This window comes from Triticum aestivum, chromosome 1D, assembly GCF_018294505.1.
Source record: "Triticum aestivum cultivar Chinese Spring chromosome 1D, IWGSC CS RefSeq v2.1, whole genome shotgun sequence".
Taxonomy (NCBI): Eukaryota; Viridiplantae; Streptophyta; class Magnoliopsida; order Poales; family Poaceae; genus Triticum; species Triticum aestivum.
Window position 1 is genome coordinate 442,599,341 of NC_057796.1, and position 15,371 is coordinate 442,614,711.

The window sequence follows — 15,371 nt, forward strand, 5'->3', positions numbered from 1 at the left end:
ACACGTCAACTGGAGGTTCACTCGAATATTCATTCGTGTGGGTATAGGGGTCAATATGGGTGTCCACGGCTCCGGTGTTGATCATTGATCGGAAGGGGCTCCGGGTCATGTCTATACTTCACCGAACCTATAGGATCCCATGCTTAAGGGTCATCTATCCGCTGAATACTAGAGAGGGAGTCTGAGAGAAAGTTTACGGAAAAAATTTTCAGAGACAGCGAAAAAGTTTCGATAAGAGAGGTCACTGGATGAGTTTCGGTGAAACCGAAAAAGTTGTTTCGGGGTATGCCATTAAGTCAAAATGTTTTCGGCACATGCCTTATAATTCTTGGAGGTTGCTAGAATCATTCTGGAAAGGTTTTTGGAATTTTTAGAAATAAAAACCGGAAATGTTCCAGAGCTGTCGGAACCGGTTCAGATGCTTTTCGCAGATGAAAATCACTAAACTGGAATTGTTCCAGAACGCGTTGAAAATTATTATGGTGGGTACTGGAAATGTTCTAAGCCCACATAAATATTTTCAGTTTGAACGGACGCTGAAAAATGTCATCGTGAATAGTGAAAGTGCTTTTTGGGATATTTTTTGGAAAGCCACCTTTTGGGGCTTTGCCCAAAATATCTTGGGGTGTGACATGGATCGATAGGAGCCCTTTTTGGGACCCCTCATGGGGGTGTGGCCGGCCACACTTGGGGCTCCACCTTGGAGCCCCTCTTGTTCCTTGGTTTCACTTTTATGCCCTTGAGGAAGGACTTCATTCATGTGCCTTTGGGTTTTAATGTAAAACCACCCTACCCCTTGGGATTTCCTATAAATAGAGGTGGAGGGGCAGCCCTCCACTCTCATCCCTTCTCACATACAAGTGCCATGCATGATCTGGCTTTTCTCTCCCTCCCAGCAAAATAGTTTCGTAGAGCCGAAAGGCTGTCTGGGTTCCGGTGGGAACTATTTCTGGATGTCGAAGCCTTGCCGGATAGATGACACCGTATGTGTGCAACCCTGTAGAGAGGTCATAGTTTTGATCCTTTTGCCCAAGGGGCTGTTTTGAGAGTGCCTCCCGAAGGGCTGTCCAAGTGACGGTCCAAGTTCTATGAATCCTCCCGAACCGAGTGACCGTCCGAGTTTTGAGGGTCCTCCCGAAGGGCTGTCCGCGACACCGTCCGAGGGACTGTCCGACCGCCTCCCGGAGGGCTGTCCGTGGGGCGGATGAGGGTATACATCCTCGCGGTTGGGAGGTTGTAAATACTAGCTGCGGCGATCTGCACCGCCATTCGTCATCGACTCTACTTCCGCTGCGCTACGAGTCGGTAACGAAAAAGATCAAACTTGTACGCAGTCTCCATAGTGGTCCTGGGCTGGTGCGTAGGTCGGATTTTTTTGTTTTCTGTCGCGTTCCCTTACACACCCTTAGGTCTAAACGGGTCTTTACCATTTATTTTTTCGATGGACGTGCTTTATCCATATGAAATTCCTCAAGAATCTTTTGGATATAAGCAGACAATTCTCAAAGGGAGATGTTCAAGTTGTAAGCCTAAATAAAATTTAGTCTTACGTAGATCTTTGACCTCAAACTCCGTTTTAAGATGATCACTTGCCTCATGCATTTCTTGTGTAGTCCCAATGATATTTAGATCATCCACCTACATAGAAACAATACACAATCCACTTTTAGATTTCTTAATAAACACACATGGGCAATCATTATTATTTTATTAACCCTTTGATACGTCTCCAACGTATCTATAATTTTTTATTGTTCCATGGTATTATATTATCCATCTTGAATGTTTTATATGCATTATTATGCTATTTTATATCATTTTTGGGACTAACCTATTAACCTAGTGCCCAGTGCTAGTTGTTGTTTTTTTCCTTGTTTTTGTCTTTTGCAGAAAATCAATACCAAACGGAGACCAAATGAAACAAAACTTTTTGACGATTTTTCTTGGGCCATAAGACACCTAGGAAGCTTCGGGAGGAGGCCAGAAGAGCCACGGATGAGCCACAAGCTCACCAGGCGCGCCCTAGGGGGGCACCCTATGAGCTTGTGGGCCCACCGTCGCACCTTCAACCCTAATCTCAGCTCCATAAATACCCAAATATTCCCCATATACCAGAGGGCACACCAAAAATACTTTTCCGCTGCCCCAAAGCTTATGTTCTCGTGAGATCCCATCTTGGGGCCTTTTCTGGCACTCTGCCGGAGGGGGATTCGATCACGGAGGACTTCTACATCAACCTTGCTGCCCGTCACGAATACCTTCATCCTATATATGAATCATTACCTCCAGACCATTCCAGAGCTCCTCTCATGTCCGTGATCTCATCTGGGATTCCGAACAACATTCGGTCACCAACTCACATAACTCATATAGTACTATATCATCAACGGACGTTAAGCGCGCAGACCCTACAGGTTCAAGAATGATGTAGACATGATCAAGACGCTTATCTAATCAATAACCAATAGCAGGACTTGGATGCCCTTATTGGTTCCTACATATTCTATGAAGATCTTTATTGGTCGAATCTTTATAACAACATACGTAGTTCCCTTTGTCTATCGGTATGTTACTTGCCCGAGATTCGATCGTCAGTATCTCCATAACTAGTTCAATCCCGTTATCGGCAAGTCTCTTTACTCGTTCCGTAATACATCATCTTGTAACTAACTCATTAGTCACTTTGCTTACAACCTTCTTGTGATGCTGTATTACTGAGAGGGCCCGGAGATACCTCTCTGTCATACGGAGTGACAAATCCCAATCTTGATTCATGCCAACTCAACAGACACCTTCGGAGATACCTGTAGAGCACCTTTATGATCACCCAGTTATGAAGTGAAGTTTGATAGCACACAAGGTATTATTCCGATGTCCGGGAGTTGCATGATCTCATGGTCGAAGGAATATGCATTTGACATTAAGAAAGCAGTAGCAACAAACTGAACGATCATATGCTGTGCTAACGGATGGTCTTGTCCATCACATCATTCTACTAATGATGTGGTCCTGTTATCAAATGACAACTCATGTCTATGGTTAGGAAACCTTAACCATCTTTGATCAACGAGCTAGTCTAGTAGAGGCTCACTAGGGACACGGCATTTGTTTATGTATCCACACATGTATTTAAGTTTACGGTCAATACAATTCTAGCATGAACAATAAACCTTTATCATGATTAAGGAAATATAATAATAACAACTTTATTATTGACTCTAGGGCATATTTCCAACAATAGCTAGTAGCTAAATGGCTTCTGCTTTCTCTCTGATCTTCAATACAATGTTCTCCTCAATCTTCTTGGAGTTCTATTCAATGTAATCTTCTTTTGCAGTGTGTTTGTTGAGATCCAATGAATTGTGAGTTTCTGATCATATTATTCATTGAAAGACTATTTTCTGAACTTTAATATGCACGATTGTTATAGCTTTGTATTTCTCTTTAGTTTGGCTTGGCCAACTAGATTGATTTTATCTTCAGTGAGAGAGGTGTTTGTGATGGGTTCAATCTTGCAGTGTCTTCACCCAATGACAGAAATGGTAGCAAGGCACGTATTTGAATTGTTGTCATTAAGGATAAAATGATGGGGTTTAATCAGATTGTTTGGTTTTATTCTGTTTAAATCATGTAATCATACCTCATGCATTACTCTGTTTGTTATGAACTTAATATGTAGAGAGGCAAGCATAGAAGCGCTCTAGAAGTGGAGTAATAGTAGTAGATGCAGGAAGGAGTCGGTATAATTGTTACGAACATGATGCCTATATACATGATCATTGCCATGAAAAACGTCATAATTATGCGCTTTTCTATCAATTGCCAAACAGTAATTTGTCTACCCACCGTATGTTATTTATTCGAGAGAGAAGCCTATAGTGAAAACTATGGCCCCCGGGTCTATCTTTATCATATTACTAAAACCAAAAATACCTTGCTGCAATTGATTTACTTTTCTTTTGTTTTGCAATTTATTTATCTACGACTACCACAACCCTATTGCCCGCGTTGGGTGCAAGTATTTTCTCATTGATACGTCTCCAACGTATCTATAATTTTTTATTGTTCCATGCTATTTTATTATCTATTTTGGATGTTTTATATGCATTAATATGCTATTTTATATGATTTTCGGGACTAACCTATTAACCTAGAGCCCAGTGCCAGTTCCTGTTTTTTTCCTTGTTTTAGAGTTTCGCAGAAAAGGAATACCAAACGGAGTCAAAACGGAATGAAACTTTCGCGATGATTTTTCTTGGACCAGAAGATATCGAGAGGCCTTAGAGTGCACGTTAGGAAAGCCACGAGGCGGCCACAAGGTCGGAGGCGCACCCAGGGGGGTAGGGCGCGCCCCCCACCCTTGTGGTCCCCTCGTGACTCCGCCGACCTATTTCTTCTGCCTATATATTCTCGAATATCCCAAAACCTTCCAGGGGAGCCACGAAACCACTTTTCCACCGCCGCAACCTTCTGTACCCATGATATCCCATCTAGGGGCCTTTTCTGGTGTCCTGCCGGAGGGGGATTCGATCACGGAGGGCTTCTACATCAACACCATTGCCTCTCCGATGAAGCGTGATGTCGGTGTACAAAAGTAGGGGCCTTTTTGTACCCCTTTTGTGCACGGGCAATCGTAGCCACGCCCGCGGCCATGCTTGGCAAGGCAGAAGAAGCAAAGGCACAAAGCTGCAAGGCAGTACTCAAGCCAGAGGCGCTAAGAGCAAAGGGACAAGATGGGTTTCCCCTGGCAACACCCTTGCCGGGGGCGGCCTACGCTGCCCTGGCAAGAGCCTTGACGGGGCGACTTTCCCAACACCAGCAAGACCGCCAACCTTGAGCCTGAGAGTTCTGACACCATCGACAACATCGGAACCAAGGCTCAGGAGGCGCCTGCATGGTGGCATGCAGATCTTTGTGAATACCAAAGGCCTACAAGACTAGATAAGAACCAGAAGACAAAGACCCCCGGCAAGACCCTTGCCGAGGACGCCCATGAGACCCCGGCAAGACCCTTGTCGGGACCCTGGCAAGACCCTTGCCGGGGACATCTGCAGGGCCGCAGCCAGGCCCACACTTACCAAGGCTCAGCTACCCCTCGGCCGTTCCAACACGGCAGTCAGCCCGCCAGCTAGGTAAGCGCCTGCGTGGCGGCGTGCGGCTTCCAGGCCAACTAAGCAAGCACCTGCGTGGTGGCATGCAGATCTTTGTGAAGACTCTGTCACCGCACCAGACAGCAGCCAACCAGCCAGCATGGCGCTGCATGCCTCGTCAGCTAGGACGCGCGTCGGAGTGAGGCAAAGCAGCGACAGATGGGACGAGCTTCTTTGCCGTCCCCGATAAAGCAAGAGGGCACGTCGGCAGCGCATTAAATGCGTTTGTCCTACGGTGCCAGGCGATATACTTGTACACTGTACATACTTTTCACCTCCCGTGTGCCACTGTGGCAACCCCTTTGACATATAAAAGGAGGCCCGAGGCGTACTAAGGAAGGATTCAGACTTTTTGGACTGGGCATGCACCACAGCTAGTTCAAGAGCTCAAGAACACTAAATACATGCAAAGCAGGACTAGGGTTTTACGCATCATTTGCGGCTCGAACCTGGGTAAAACCCCCCGTGTGTTGATCTTCTAGACCCGCTCTTTGCGCAGCCCCACGCCCTGCCAACCGTAGAAGGGACTCCCCGAGGGATCCCATAGGTGTCGTTCGTGAGCCCCGGCATCTTTGGACCGCCAAGTAGGAGGCATTGAGGCTGTGAAAATCCGGTTTTGGAGTCAACTCATCGACTCCTTCATCGCGATGGCTTGAGGGAAGAAGGCGACGTCGATCAGCCACGCTCTGGTGCCATCAGCTAGGTGAGGCGGTGTTGCCCGCAGCCGCAACAACCATCCGCGTGGTGGCAGAAAAGCTAAGTCACGCAGAACCTTGAGCAGATCCCTTTTTGTAGGGTTATCTTCCTCGGAGGATTTTGCTCTTTGTATGGAAAACTTGCATGCAAGGGAACCCTTCCGCTTTGGCAACACCCTTGTTCTGTTTCGAGTCCGCTCAATAGTTCAAGCGGCTGCGCTGAGAACGGCAAGGTGGTAGCCCGGCAGCAAGCGCCCCCCGGCAGGCTGCTAAGGATCCGTTCCTCAAAGCACCACAACATGGGCTTACGCACCGGCAAACCTATCCAACTAGGCGTAGGGTGTGTACATACAAAGAAAGATCAAACTGGAAGATAGCATGCTTCATTTCAAAGTACTGCAGAGTTATATTACATCAATAACTGCCGCAGTTCTAACTCAAGATAAAATTTTCTTGGTCATGAACTCGCAGTGGTGATGAGAAACGGGGTGCCTAGTCCCGGCGCTGGCCCTCCACCCTCTTAACTCCATCAACGCAGCTGATGATGGGCTCGATACGCTCTTCGAGCGCAACGAGGGCATCTTCCGGCAAGCTCTCCAGCGCGTCGACGAAGTTGACGCTGGGGTTCCAGAACGCCACCTTGGTGAGCTCCTTGGTCAGGGCACCCCGGCAGAGCCTCCGGGACTCATTGGCCAGATAAGTTGCTCGATTGGAGCGGAGCTGCTCCAGCACGTCGAGGATGCGCTCGAAGAACAAGGTCGGCCTGGCATTGGGGCTCATGTTTGCCTCCTAGGAGTACCTGACATCTGGCATGCCCATGACGGCTAGCTGCACGGTGAGCCTCTCTGCAACGTCGATGAGACGGCTGATCCAGAGATTTGCGCTGCCCACATAGTCCTTGTGGGCGGTGGCGCCATCACTTCGCAGCTGCTTTTCAGTCTCGAGGGCCTTGTTCAGGGTCTCCTCCCGGGCCGTGACCTCTGAAAGCGTCCCCTCTAAGGAGCCCAGTTGCAGCTTCAGATCATCAATGGAGCTGTTGGCCTTGGAGAGCAGCTTGATCTGGTTAGAGACGGTGACCTGCGAATCCGCCAGAGTGCGGTTGGCCATGTCCCTCTCCTCCGTCAGCTCTGAGACCTTCTTCTTCAGCACCTCCCGCTCCAGCTCCAGCTTCTTCACCTTGCCGGCGTGGTCCAGGGCCAGAGCATCGAGTGCGTCCTTGTGCTTCTGCTCCAGCTCCTGGGTCCGCTGCACGACGATCTTCTCGATTTCCTCGTCCTTGCCGCAGAGTGTGGTGGCAAGCGCCTGCTCGCGGACAACAAGGCCTTCCTCCTGGGTGTTCAGCAGAGCTTGTTGCTGCAGCCGGGCGGCTTCCTCCTTGGCGGCTTGTTCCTTCGCCATCTCCTGGGCCTTCTCGATGTCGGCCTGCTTCAGGATGAGCTCTCGCTTGCGCTCATCCAGCTCACCCTGGGCAGTCCTCAGTTCCTCCCGGGCCTCGCCAAACCAGACCTGCGTCTGAGCGACGCGCTCCTCAAAATCCGCCTCCGCCTTGTCCACCGCCGCCATCCTGGATTTCACTTTGTCTTGGTGGGCACGGTGGAGAGCCTCGAGCTTCTAGAAGTTGGCGCTCATGGCTCGGAGAAGCTGCTCCTCTTGGGAATTGCCGCCGCCGGCATTCGGTTCGTCAACAACCTGGAGCCCGGCGGTGGCGAGCACCTCATCATCAAATACCTCCCCTTCAGCTGGCGCTCTGGCGCTCGCCGTCCCTGGGAGGCGGATGAACAGGTCGTCGCCCATCCTCAGGTACTTGCCCGGGGCGGGGGCTACAGGGGAGGAAGGTTGGTCGTTAGCCACCTCTTCCTCGGCGAGCTCATTGGCGGCCTCCTCGGCAGCAGCCTTGCCAAGCACCCCGGCAGGCCCCTTGGCAGCCTCCCCGGCAGCGGTCTTGCTGGTCTCCTAAGTAGGCCCCTTGGCGGCCTCCTCGGCGGCGGACTTGGCGGCTTCCCCAGCCGCGATCTCGGTTGCCTCGGCTTCGGCATCCTTGGCGACCTCCTCGATAATGATATCGATATCCTCCTGGTCCATCGGGGGAGGGTCTGGAAACCAGAAAGGAGAATGAAACGAGGCCAAAATCGAGGTTCAGAACAAAAAAACAGGGACGGGAGGCAGGCCACTTACCCGTGCCGAGCTGAGCAGAAGTGGTTCCCTCCCCGCCAATGTTCGTTGCCGTGACGGAGCCACCGGCACCCAAGCTCGCCTCCTCTTCCTCCGTGTGCGTGGGCTTGGCGGTAGGTGCCCTTGCCAGGGACGCCCCTCTGGGTGGCGTGATCGACGGGGGCGGCGTGTCAGGGGCGGCCCTCAACGGCTCCTCCTGCAAATCCGGCAAGATCAGCGCCAAGGATGCACACCCCGATGCCTGACGACAGGAAGTGAATGATGAACTCACGCCGGGGGCTGAAGTAGGGGCTGCACCGAGGGCTGTTGTCCGGGCTGATCACCACCAATGCCGGCGTGCGCGGAGTGCTCGCCGGGGGCTTGTCGCCCGTCAAAGCCCTGGCCCTCTTCGCCGCCCTCTGGGCTAGCGTCTTTGTGTCGCTGCAAAGATAAGATCAAGTCAGGGAAGATGGCACAGGCCGAGGGTCAGAAATGATGAAGGGCGAGATGCTTACTCGTCCTCCTCTGCTGGCCTCCTCTTCCTCTTCGGGCTGAAGAACCCCAGATCGAAGTCGACCTCCGGGGCAGCGTCCGTAGGGGGAGGGGAAGGCGAAGGCTTCCTGCGCTACTTGGATGAGGAAGAAGCAGCGGCCGCAGCCTTCTTCGCTGCCGCAGCCCTCGTCTCACGCGCGGGCTGTGCCTGGGCCTGTTGCTGCGCGTGTTCCTGACAGGCCGGACCGGCTCGCCAGAGCTAGCCCGCCGCAGGAAGCGTTTCCTCCCCGGGGCAGAGGAGTCGTCTGCCTCGGTCTCCTCTCCGGCCGACTCCTCGACCACGTCTTCAACAAGGGGGACCGCAGCGCCGGCGCCGCTAGACCCCTGGGCAGCTCCAGTCCACTCGGCAAAATCCCTCTCCTCTGCGGCCATGCTGGCCTCGTCCTCCATGGTGCCGATGCTGCCGGCCTCCTCGGCAAGCGCTGCCTCCTCCGCCCTGGCGGCGATGTACGCCAGCTCCTCCCCGGTGGTGTCGCGGATGAGCAGTGGCTCATCGCGGACGTACCTCTCCGACAAGTTGTCGAAGAATGCCTGCACCCACTCTGCTTCTGGCTCGTCACAGACTTTTTGGACCGGGCATGCACCGCAGCTAGTTCAAGAGCTCAAGAACACTAAATACACGCAAAGCAGGACTAGGGTTTTACGCATCATTTGCGGCCCGAACCTGGGTAAAAATCCCCCCGTGTTGATCTTCTAGACCCGCTCTTTGCGCAGCCCCATGCCCCGCCAACCGTAGAAGGGACTCCCCGAGGGATCCCATAGGTGTCGTTCCTGAGCCCCGACACGTGGGTAGTTTACCACAGACCTACGGGTCCATAGCTAGTAGCTAGACGGCTTCTTCTCTCTCTTTGATTCTCAATTCCATGTTCTCCTCGATGTTCTTGGAGATCTATTCGATGTAATACTCTTTTGCGGTGTGTTTGCCGAGATCCGATGAATTGTGGATTTATGATCAGCTTATCTATGAATATTATTTGAATCTCCTCTGAATTCTTATATGCATGATTTGATATCTTTGCAAGTCACTTCGAACTATCGATTTGGTTTGGACAACTAGATTGGTTTTTCTTGCAATGGGAGAAGTGCTTAGCTTTGGGTTCAATCTTGCGGTGCTCGATCCTAGTGACAGAAGGGGAAACGACATGTATTGTATTGTTGCCATCGAGGATAACAAGATGGGGTTTTCATCATATTGCTCGAGTTAATCCCGCTACATCATGTCATCTTACTTAATGTGTTACTCTGTTCTTATGAACTTAATATTCTAGATGCAGACATGAGTCGGTCGATGTGTGGACTAATAGTAGTAGATGCAGAATCATTTCACTCTACTTGACACGGACGTGATGCCTATATTCATGATCATTGCCTTAGATATCATCATAACTTTGCGCTTTTCTATCAATTGCTCGGCAGTAATTTGTTCACCCACCGTAATAATTAATTTCTACCTTGAGAGAAGCCTCTAGTGAAACCTATGGCCCCCGGATCTATTTTACATCATATTAGTTTCCCGTCAACTTGCCAATTTCTGTCGCCGTTCCACTATTTTGCAATCTTTTACTTTCCGTTCCATAAACCAAAAATACCAAAAATATTACTTTACCGTTTAGCCATCTCTATCAGATCTCACTTTGCAAATAACCGTGAAGGGATTGACAACCCCTTTGTCGCGTTGGGTGCAACTTGGTGTTTGTTTGTGCAGGTATTCGATGGCTTGCGCGTTGTCTCCTACTGGATTGATGCCTTGGTTCTCAAAAGCCGAGGGAAATACTTACTCTACTTTGCTGCATAATCCTTTCCTCTTCAAGGGAAAAACCAACACAAGCTCAAGAGGTGAAAGTGCGTTATATCGACTAGAGGGGGGTGAATAGGCGATTTTTCTGAATTCTTCATTGAGGAATTTGCCGGTGAGGAAATTCCTTAGCGAAGAACTACTTGCAGTGGAATAAGTACTGAAAAGTAAGCATAACAGAATACAAGCATGGTCATCATGATGAAATGAAGACAAGCACAGAGTACAGAAAGCGTAATCACAGGGTAACACAGGATGAAGACAAACAGACTGAAGAAATTGAACTGAGGAAATTGAGAAAGTCTTCAGTCAAAGTCTTCAAACACAGATATGACAAGCACACAACACAGTAACGAGGAAATGAAAGAGTTGAGGAAATAGAACCAGTAAGCTTGGTGAAGACAATGATTTGGTGGACCAGTTCCAACTGCTGTCTTAGTTGTACATCTGGTTAGGGCGGCTAGGTATTTAAACCTGAGGACACACAGTCCCGGACACCCAGTCCCGGACACCCAGTCCTGAACACGCAGTCCAGGACACTTAGTCCTCACCGTATTCCCCTTGAGCTAAGGTCACAAAGACCTCCCCCAATCACTCGTGGTAAGTCTTCAGGTGACTTCCGAACCTTCACAAACTCGGTCACTCGGCGATCCACAATTTCCTCTTGGATGCTCTAGACCATGATGCCTAACCGTCTAGAAGAAGCACAGTCTTCAAAGGTAACAAGCATCGGATCCACACAGGATCAATCTCTTCAGTGCTGCTCAATCACTTTGGGTTTGTAGGTGTTTGGGTTTGGGTTTTCCTCACTTGATGATTTTCGCTCAAAGTCCTCGGAGGATGGGATGCTCTCAAATGACAAATGTCAGTTTCTCTCGGAGCAGCCGACCTGCTAGTGGTTGTAGGGGGCGGCTATTTATAGCCTAGGGAGTAGCCCGTCATGATAAGACATAAATGCTCTTCAATGATATGACCGTTAGTTGGGTAGATATTTTGGGACAGCTGGCGCATAGCACAGCAACGGTCGGAATTTTGAGTATCAAATTCCTCAGGGCTATCATGTTCCTCACTGTGTAGGCAATCCGCACTGGCGAATTCCTAACTCCTCAGTCAGAACAAATTCCTCAGAGACCAGAAGAACTTAGTCTCTGTCACTGAAGAATATGACTGGACTGTATGAGATTTCCAATGGCTTCACTCGAAGTGATTGGTAGGTGTAGGATTTTGAGTTGAGCATCACAAGGAAATTTTTCCTTAGTATTTCCTCGACCCCCTTTAACAGTACGGTGTTTCCTATGACTCAAGAAAGAGAAAATGAAACTACGAAAACAAAAAGTCTTCACGCTTCATGTTCCTCAAACGAATACCAAGTCTTCAAGGTCACACCAATTTCTTCACTTTCAAAGTCTTCAGAAAGTCTTCAGAAACTCAAAGTCTTTAGTCAAAGAACTTCATTTTTAGGGGTCGACGTTCTCTGTAAATATCAAACTCCTCATAGACTTATAGACCTGCGTACACTCCTAAACACATTAGTCCCTTAACCTATAAGTCTTCAATACACCAAAATCACGAAGGGGCACTAGATGCACTTATAATCTCCCCCTTTTTGGTGATTGATGACAATATAGGTTAAGTTTTCAACGGGGATAAACATATGAAGTGTAAATACTGATATTGAGGAATTTGATTGCAAGATATAGAAGAACTCCCCCTGAATATGTGCATAGTGAGGAATTTGCTTTTGAAGCAATGCACACTTGAAGAGTTGAATCATGGAGATCTTCCCCTATATCTTGTAATTCATACACGCATTTGACATAATATATGAAGAATTTGAAATGCATGATGAAATATGGTGACTGATGTAATTCAGCATGCGTGCAATAACATTAAGGAGGAATAAGCATGCAGAAGAAACAGCAAAAGTATCAGGCCACCATAGAGTTTTAAGTTTACAACTCGATCCAACAAAGTCATCAGAAGAACGAGAGTTGTAACTTAGAAAAAAAAACGCCCATATAAGATAGACCCGCTTGAAACGCCCATATAAGATAGATCCGCTTGAAGACTAACTCAAATTTCTCCCCCTTTGTCATCGAATGACCAAAAGGTTCGAAAATGAGGACTAACGCCCCTGAAGAATATCAAGTTGATGAAGGAGCATCCGCGTTGTTGGGGTCGTTTGTTGTAGTAGGGCCTGCCGCAGTGTCGTCCAAGTCTTCATGTTCATTAGTGTCACGTGATGAAGAATAGGAGCTGGCCACCAAGGAAGGAACCTTGACCTTCTTGTACTTCTTCGAAGGAGGTGCAGCCCAGTCAAAATCTTCCTTGAGACCCATTTTCTTCAGATCTTCTGCGCTATAAATGTGCGACAGAACAGCCCAGGTGCGGTTGAGGGTTTCATGAAGGTAGTAGTGGTTTTTCTTCACTACATTGTGGGTAGCAGTCATGTTGTGAAGAACTGAACCAAACTGACACTTGACCCATTTGTGATTACGATCAACCTTCTGGTGAAGACTGAGGAGAAGCTCACGGTCAGTCATCACCCTGGGAGCTGTGCCTTGAGGATTTGGCTTGGTTGCGTTGGCGGCAGAGTCATGGGTGGCAGAGTCATCATTGCTGGAGTAGGATGCAGCCTTGCGAAATTGACCATCCAATGGACGAATGCCTTCATCAATGACAGCCGTAGCCTTGCCCTTTTTATCAGCTGAGGAAAATGTCAGTTTGAGGACTTCAATCGGGGGCAAGTAGCTGCAATGGTTCAGTGTATCAGCTTTGTAGTTGAGTGAAGACCTTGTTCTGATGAATCTCATAATCCACGGAGCATAAGGCTTCAACTCAAACGGTGACATTGCGACATTGGCCAGAGTCCTCATGAAGAAATCATGGAAGTTGACAGGAATGCCATGAATGATATTGAAAAGCAGATTCTTCATGATGCCAACGACTTCTTCTTCATCCGAGTCGTGGCCCTTGATAGGACTCAATGTCTTCGTCAGAATGCGATAGAAAGTCCGAGGCACAAATAACAATTCCTTCACAAGGAATTTTGTTCTTGGGGCCTGACCTGGCTTCAAAGGCTTCATCAGCACTTGCATATAGTGATCGGTAAGCTCAGGTTCACTGTAGACGCAACGAGCAGCCTCAAGGGGAGGACCGAGAGGCAAAGCATGAAGCAATTCAGTAGCTGGTGCCTTGTAGTGAGTATTTTCAGACATCCAGTCCAGCACCCATGAATTCACATCTTCAGAGTCTCCGGTGATGTGCAGAGTTGCATAAAATTGAAGAATGAGCTCTTCATTCCAATCACATATATCAGTGCAGAAATTTAACAGTCCCGCGTCGTAAAGAACACTAAGGACTGGCCCGAAGCACGGCAGAGATTCCATATCCACGTGAGGAATGTGCTCATGATCGAAGACTTTGTCTTTGTTGAACAGCACTGAGGAATAAAAATTTGCCTGGCTGGCAGTCCAGAAATGCCTCTTCCTAATGCGAGCTGAGTCATAGGGGTTGTAGTCAATGAAGAATACGTGCTCGCCGAAGAAATCATTAGCCTTGAAGTTTTGCTTCCTTGAGAATGGATCCTTTGGCTTGGGCAGAGGAGTGTCAGTCAGTTGCATGACAACCTCAGGAATCGCAATCTTAGGTTCTTCAGGCTGAAGAATTTTTGGTCCTCTTCAGTGGCAGGCTGGGTCTTCAATTCTTCATTTTCATTTTCTTCAGCACTAGTGGCTGGAACTTGTTCATGAGCTTCATCAGATCCCATTTGAACTGTAGTTGCTGGGGACTGAGGAATTTGTTGCAGTGGAGTGAAGAGTGGAGAATTGGGGTGCTGACTTTCCCAAAAGTCATCATTCATCACTGGTGTGGTACAGCCAATGTCCACATCTTCATCTTCCATTTCTTCAACGCCAGCCTCTTCAGCAGTAAACTGAGGCATAGGCGAGGAAACTGTGGGGGTTGAAGGGATTTTATCCACTTCAATTTCTTCATCCATCTGCTCTGACAAAGCAGCAGAAGGAGTTTCTTCATCAGATCCGCTAGGGATCATATATTCTTCATCAAAAGGGACGGTTTTCTTTGATGGCATGGAGGAAACTGGAACAACATCAATTCGATTAGCAAATGAGCTTGTCAATTTCTTCATCTTCTTCGATGCTGAAGAATCTGAAGGAGCTGATGCTTTCCTTTTCTTCACTGCTGCACGCTCTGCAGCCTTGGTCTTCTTCACATCTGATGCAGATGGAAGGATTGGAGTTGGAGTAGGCACAGAAGGAGCAGAGGAATGTGGTTGATTTTCTTCAGGCACAACTGATGCAGTTGCCCTGACCTCTTCATTTTCTTCAGGCGCACCACTAGTGGGTGCCGTGGCACTTTCATCAGCGGCTGGAATGCAGTCATCAGCCCTAGAACTCACATTTTCTTCAGCAGCCTGATTGTCATCAACGGTGCTGGCATGTTCTTCAGTGGGCTGAGCAGATGCTTCATCCTGAGGAATTTCTTGTTGCGATGGGGCTGCAACATTGGAGGTGAACATCTTTGTCAGTTTAGCAAACCTGACCTTGGCTCCTTTCCAATCAGCATAGTAAGCATTGAAATCATCGCTGAGGGTTTTGATCTTAGATTGGATCTTCACAAGTTCATCAGTTGTCATAGAGACAACGTTGTTCTTCAGGAATTTCTCCTTCCTGTACTATGCTTTCTTGAGCTGCCTGGCCTTCTCAAATTTCCATTTTTCTTCTTGGATGAAGGCAGTCAGCATATGACTTTGACCAGGAGTCAGCTTGAAGTCAGGCATAGGAGTGTTTGGGTCCTTGTGCCAGAGATCAATGTAATCGAGGGTCAACTTTGGATCCAGAAGCAGAGGCACATTTGTGCCCTTGGCTCTAGCGGCCCTGACTTGCCTATCTCTGATGATTTCAGCAAGTTCTTCATCATCAGCTTCGTCTTCTTCAGACGGCACTTGGAAGGCGACCTGCTTCTTGTGAGGACTTGGGCGAGAGCCTCGTCCAGCAGTGGTCTTAG